Consider the following 7,966-nt stretch of genomic DNA (forward strand, 5'->3'; position numbering starts at 1 on the left):
AAAGCCTAAACACGCAGCAGAATGACAAAAGTAGGAAGGAGACAGAATCAGTTATTAGAAATGCAAATTAGAAAAATCTTATGTCTACCTAGTCAAGGGGCTGAAGCTAGGATCCAGCTGGAAGGCACTTTGTAAATGTCATGGATATATTCTGTGTCCTTGGGTGTTTCATGCCTCGGTTCCTGATGCCTTGTTGAGAGTGGAACTCTGCATCTACTAGCTCCTAATCAGATTACGTAACAAGGCATTGTTAATGTGCCTCCCACTTGTTTAGGAGCTCTCAGAGGGCAAAAGCCATGACATGCTTTTGTAGACTCACTGAGTTTGGCACATAGAAGGTCCTTAATATACATTCGTGAGTGATTTAGCACACTGTCCAGTTTCTTTCATTTTCGACATTTTTACTCTTTGTGAATATTTTTAAAAAGAGAAAAAACTTTCATATACTAGAAAACATGCATTTATGCTCATTTTAGTATAAGCATAAATATATCATAAAACTTTTAAATAGTAAAAATTAAAGCAAAAGACACTTTACTTTGGCCTCGGTCAATAAAAAGATTAAATCAATCCAACCATCACATTCACAAACCCCTTCTACAATCTTTCTATGGTTTATTAAATTTTAATATGCTGGCATACAGCTTATTTATTCACGCCAATAGAGTTAAAATTTCTCAAAATCTTTAATAGTATGCATAATTAGTGTTGCCTTCACAATTAATTCCCACCATCATAATCTGTATAATAAGGACTAAATTAGATACAAACAGCAGGATTATGCCTTAATCCAGAGTGAAATTTGCTTGCTCCTGAGGAAAAGTATGAAGCATTTATTTAAAGTTGTCCACCATTGGCAGCTCAGAATCCATAGTTAAATATTTACTTCTTGTTAATTAGATTTATTCACTTTCATTCATGAGAAACCATTTATGAGCACCTATTATGTATTAGGCAATACTCTGCTATAGACATGGATTATGCATTCAAGGGACAGGGCAAGGTTCTGAGTAACTAATGAATTATGGGAAAGAGAAGCACAAGTTAGAAGAATGTTTCTAAAATGAGAATTGGGAATATTCAAAGGCTTTAATAATTTTATTTCTCTTTCTGATTTGGATCTAATAGTGACATCTAGGATTAATATTATCCATTATAACACTTGGGTCTGAGTTTATTCCCTTGGACTGTATTGCAGTTTTTCAGGAAATTAGTCTCACCAAGCTGTATCATTGGAAAGACTTTGATAGTAAGTAGAGTTGTTATACATATGGATGAGTATGTCTCACATATAAAACAATAATTAGAAAAAAATGAATTTGTAATAGTAAAGTTTTGGTAGTAGCAACAGGCTAATGCTAGAGAAATTGGTTTTAGAGATCAGGAACTTAAAGTTGAAGCCCAATTATTCCATTTATTCAAAAGAAAAGCCTGAGAAAGATGGGCAGGAATGACAATATGTATTATCATTGTTACTGTGGTATGGATCCAATAGTAATATTAATCTCCTGGAGGCTATGTTGATATAAACTCAGGGATCCGATTTTAAATAATTAAAATCCAATTTTTTTAAATCAAACTAAATATTTAAGTACTTGGAAACACCAAGAATTTTTACTATTTGACTGCTCTAAAAATGAGTTTTCGTGCTTCCACCTTCAACTTAGGATGTAGAAAGATGTAAAGAGTACTACATCCACACTTATAAAAAGGAAAAACACTAGACAGTCTGAACATTTACAAAAAATTTTGAACTCATCAGAGTTATAAGGCCACATGGCAACAAAATGATACAAAATCTAAAGAAAGAGAGACAGCTTCAAGGAGAGAGAATATATAAGCACTTGTTTACCTGAAGCAGATGCCACTGAAAGCTATACTAGACAGTAAGAATTCACCTACAATTTTAAATGAGTACCTAGAGTCTGACTGAGAACTATCTTGAGAATATCATACGGGAAATTCAGACACAAGGGGAATTCGCACCCATTTGTAAAGTCTTTGCCATGGACCTCACTGGGTGCTCACCAGAAAAACTGGGAGCAGGGCAAGATTCCTGAGAGTTTCCCTCATGGTGGAGATTTACGAGAAGGAAACATCAGCTTTGGTGAGAAAGTCAGGACATCCAACCTTTGTCATTTTTCCTCTCTCTCCTGTAAAACAAAAGGCTTAAGCCACTAGAGGAAAGGAAGTAAATTTGGTTGTACTAAGGATACCAGTGAAGACACATTGCAGCAGGGAGAACGAAACAGAAAAAACTATCCTTGAAGAGGAGCAAAGATGCCTCTTGGACCCAGACCATTAAAGGTCTGCTACAGATGGGGGCAAAGCAAGATCACGGAGAAGGCACTTACCTCTGAGAACCGAGGACACAGGGCCTGCTTAGAAAGATGATAAATGTGAACAACCAGAGAGCACCACGACAATACTCTACCACCAGGCCTACAAATATCAAGTAAAGAGTGACAGCAATACACTTCAGGAATATGGGTACATTTATGAAGAGAGACCTTCCCTGAGATACAGGGACAAATAGAAAACATAAGCTCATAGTGAAGTAGACAATGAGGAAAAATACTGGCAAACCAGCACCCACCTTAGTTCAAGGCAAGGACAGATAATTTTAAAGCCTGTGATATGTTGAGGGTAAAATAGCAACCACAAAATTCAAACCCAGTGTGGTAAGCAGAATTTGAAATGTGTCCCTCCAAGATTTCCATCCCCTGGTTATTCGGTCAAACCCAAGTCTAGGTACTGCTGTGAAGGAACTTTGCAGATATCATTTAAGGTTATGGACTTAACAATTGGAAAATTACCCTGGCTTATGCAGATATGCCTGATTTAATCACTTGAGCCTTCTAAAAGAGAGAAATTTCACTGGCTGGAGGTGGAGAGGTGCAGCAGAAGAGGTAAGCAAAGGAAATGGTCAGGAAGGGTGTTCAGAGTGAGTCAAAGAGTAGGAAGAACTTGATCTACCACTGCTGATTTTGAAGAGCAACAGAACCACGAGAAAAAGAATGTGCGTGCCTTCTAAAAACTTAGAAAGATCCCAGGCTAAGAGCCAGCAAGGATGCAGGATCTTAGTCCTACCAACATGTGGAAATGAATTCTTCCAACAATCTGAATGAGCTGGGAAGTAGAAAGTACCCCAGAGCCTCCAGATAAGAGCTAAGGTCAGCTGATACCTTGATTTCAGCCTTGTGAGACCTTCAGTAGAGAACACAGTCAAGTTCACCGAACTCCTGACATACAACAGAGTAAGATAAAAAACAGATGTTTTAATCCACTATGTTTGTAGTAATTTTTTACAGTAGCAATAAATAACTAATATGCTCAACTCAACTCTTGACTATATTGACTCAAATGCCTCATGAAAAGCCTAGGAGAAGAAAAGGCGTATACATTTCCAAACTTAAGAACTATTTACCTCAGTCCGCACTGTGCTACACAAAGTGTCCAATTTTCAAGAAAGAAGTTATAAGACATAGAAAAAAGAAAGAATAAAACAAAACATGGTCAGGAGACAAAGAAATCAACAGAACAATATAGATATAACACAAATGTTGGAATTATTGGGCAGAAAATTTTAAATAACCATGATTAATGTGTTAAAGGCTCCATTAGAAAAGATGCATACCATAATCAGATAAGTAATTTTAACAGAAATAAGGAAGGTATAAGAAATAATGTAAATGCAAGAGACAGAAATCACAGTAACAGATTATGGAGAATAACTTCCATAGACTCATCAGTAGCATTGACACAGCCAATGAAAGAATGAGTTAGCTCGAAGACAGATCAATAGAAACAACCCAAACTTAAACAAAAAGGGAAAAAGAAATGAAAAAAAAAGACCATTCAAAGACTATGCTATGGGATGATATTTAAATGTCTAATATATGTGGAACTAGAATCCCAGGACATTAGGGAGAGAGGGGGCAAAAGAAATGTTTGAAAAAACAATGCTATAAAACATCAAAAGCACAATTCATAATGGAAAAACTCAATAAATAGAACTGCATTAAAATTAAAAACTCTGCTCTGCAAAAGACACTGGCAAGAGAATGAAAGGACAAGTCACCAACTGGAAGAAAATATTTGCAAAACGGGTAACAGGTAAAGGACTTATATCCAAAATACATAGAAAGAATTTTTAAAACTCAACAATAAGAAAACAAATAACCCAACTAAAAAAAGAGCAAAAGACTTAAACAGATACCTCAGCAAAGAAAGTTTAAAAATAGCAAATAAGTATACAAAATGTGCTCAGCATCATATGTCACTAAGGAATTATAAATTAAAACAACCATGAGATATACTACATACTTATTAGAATGGCTAAAATCTAAAACACCGACAATGCCAAATGCTGACAAGGAATTGGACTAACAATGACGTTAGAAATAGCTGATGGGACTGTAAAATGGCACATCCAGTTTGGAAGATAGTTTGGCAGTTTCTTACAAAACCAACCATACGCTTAGGACATGATCCAACAATCATGCTTCTTGGTATTTCTCAAATGAATTGAAAACTTTTCTCTAAACAAATACCTATACACCTCTCGTGTATCAATATATGCTTATCAATTTTAACAAATGCACAACACTGATAGAAGCTGTTAAAAACATGAGAAATGAGGAGGTGGTTATGTGGGAACTCTATACTTTTGCAGAATTTTTTGTGTAAATCTAAAATGTCTCAAAAATATGAAATGTATTAATTTTCAAAAGTTAAAAAGTGTCATAATTTTCCAAAATTTGTGACAGATCTATACTCATTACAGATGATACACAGATCCAAGAAGGTCAGTGAGCACCAAGGAGAAAAAATAAGAAAACGACAACAAAAACACACTTGGACATATTATATTCCCAATACTGAAAAATGGAGAGAGAGAGAGAGAGAAACTTGAAGGAAGCCTGAGAAAAAGGATACGTTTCACACATTAGGAAAAAAGATATGAATTTCAACAGACTTCTCATCAGAAATGTTTCAAACTAAAAGACAATGCAAGAACATCTCAAAAGTGCTGACAGAAAATAACTGTCAAGACAGAATTCTGTATCAAATACAATTTTCATTAAAAAAAGAAGGCAAACTAAAAACATTTTCAGGGGGCTAACCTGGGAGCATAGTGGTTAAGTTTGTGCATTTGGATCCTGGGTGTGGACCTACACACTGGTCATCAAGCCATGCTGTGGCAGCATCCCACATACAAAATAAAGGAAGACTGGCATGGATTTCAGCTCAGCAACAATCTTCCTCAAGCAAAAAGAGGAAGTTTGGCAACAGATTTTAGCTCAGGGCCAACATTCCTCACCAAAAAAAAAAAAAAAAAAATTCCAGGCTAACAAAAACTTACAGAATCATTGACAACAGACCTGCACTATAAGAAAGTTCTTTAGAGAAAAGAAACATAATCAGATAAACACTTGGGATATACACAAGTAAATGAAGAATACTGGAAGTTGCATAAATTAACTTAAATGAAAAATTTATTTTTGTTCTCATTTTTAATTGCTCTCAAGATAGCTTACTGTCTAAAGTAAAAATAGTAGCAACAAATTTTGTGTTTACAACATATGCAAAAAAAATGGCAATGATAGCAAAAAAGATAAGAGGAAGAAATTGAACATATACTATAGTAAGAAGAGAAAATTAGGAGTATACTATAGTAAGGGGAAAGAAATTGGGAGTACATTACAGTAAATTCTTTCCACTACACATGAAATGATATAGTAGTACTTGAAGATTGTCTCTGATTAATTAAAGATGTATACTGTAAAGCCTAGGTGAACCACTAAGCAAATTAAAAATGAGTTATTATTAATAAGTTAATAGTGGAGATAAAATAGAATAAAAATAAGCAACTGATTAATCCAAAGCAAAGAATAAAAATATGAAAAAAACAAAGAAAAGAAAGGAATAATAGAATAGAGCAGTATGGTAAATTGCAACCCAAGCATATCAATCATTATATAAAAATCTAAATTGTCTAAACTCACCAATTTAGGACAGTGATTGCTATATTGGGTAAAATAGGAAGACCCAAATATATCTGGTCTTAGGGAAGCCACCTTTAACTATGAAATCATAAACAGGCTAAAAATAAAAGAATATTTTATATATATATATAAATATATATACACATACATCTCCTATTCAAACACTAATCAAAAGAAAGCTTTGGTAGTTTATTAATAGCGAACAAAATAGATTTCAGAACAAGGAATATTACCAAGGATAAAAACATTACATAATAATAAAGCAGCAAATTCTCCAAGAAGATATAACATGCCTAAATATGTATGTATCTAACAACATAGCTTCAAAATAAATTAACTAATGGAACTAACAGGATAACCAGACAAATCCACAATTAGAGTTGGATACTTCAACACTTCTCTCTTAGTAATTGATAGAACGAGTAGACAGAAAATGAATAAGTATACGGAAGATTTGAACAACACTATCCATAGATTGACCCTATTTACATTTTAGAACACTTCACTCAGTAAGAGTAGGATATGCAGTATTTTCAACTGAACATGGAACATTCACCAAGATAGACCAAATTCTGAGCCATGAAAAAATTTTTTAAATTAAAAGTTAAAAACCAGGGGCCTGCCCCATAACGTGGTGATTAAGTTTGGTGCACTCTGCTTTGGCGGCCTAGATTCACAGGTCCAGATCCCAAGTGCAGATCTATACCACTCATCAGCCATGTTGTGGTGGCAACCCACATATAAAGTGGAGGAAGATTGGCACAGATGTTAGCTCAGGGCTAACCTTCCTCAAGCAACAAAAAGAGGAAGATTGGCAATAGATGCTAGCTCAGGGCTAGTCTTTCTCAGCAAAAGAACAAAAAACAAAAAAATAAAACATAAATCAATGAAATTGAGAATGAAAACAATAGAGACGAGCAAAGAAACTAAAAGTTAATTCTTTGGGGGAAAAAAAACAACAAAGCTACAAAGCTAATGAGCCAGTAGCCCAAATGACCATGGAAAATGGGAAAAGATGCCAATTTTTAGTGTTAGAAATGAACAAGAAGACATCACTACAGACCTTACAGACATTAAAAGATAATAATGGCACAATGCAGAAAACTCTACAGCCATACATTTGATGACTTAGACAGAATATATAAATTCTTTAAAAGACACCACCTGCTAAAGCTCACTTTAGAATAAATAGATAACAAGAATAGTCCTAAGCTATGAAATAAATTTATTTTCTAGTTAAAAATCTAAAAAGGAAAACTCCAGCCCCAAATGACTTTGTTGTTGAATTATAGCAAACATTCAAGGAAGACATTATTGATTCTACACAAACTAGTCCAGAATATAGAAGAGGAGGAAATATTTTTACCTCTTTTCATGAGATAAGCATTACACTGAACATTACAAGAAAATAAAACTACAAACCAATATCCCTCATGAACAAAAATGTAAAACTTCTAAACCAAATACATTAAAAACTTTATTAAAAATATATAATGCATCATGACAATGTGAAATTTATCCTGAGAATTTAAGGCCAGTTCAACATTCAAACATCAATCAATGTCACTCATAATATCAGCAGATTAAAAATAAAGTTATACGATCACTTCAATAGATGTAGGAAAAGAATTTGAAAAATCCACCATCTGTTCCTGATTAAGAGTAACAACAAAAAAAAAACTCTCTCAGCAAACTAGGAATAAAAGGAAAATTTCAAAATATGATAAAGGGTATGCACAAAAATATTACATCCAACTATTTACTTAATGATGACAAGACTGAATGTTTCCTCCCTTACAGTTGAGAACAAGACAAGCACATCTACTCTCATCATTTCTTTTCATCATGGTACAGGTACTATGCAATAAAGCAAGAAAAAGATAAAAAGTATACAGATTAGAAAGGATGAAACAGAACTCTCTCTATTTAGATATGATTATCTATGTATAAAATCTCAT

This window comes from Equus asinus, chromosome X, assembly GCF_041296235.1.
Source record: "Equus asinus isolate D_3611 breed Donkey chromosome X, EquAss-T2T_v2, whole genome shotgun sequence".
Lineage (NCBI taxonomy): Eukaryota > Metazoa > Chordata > Mammalia > Perissodactyla > Equidae > Equus > Equus asinus.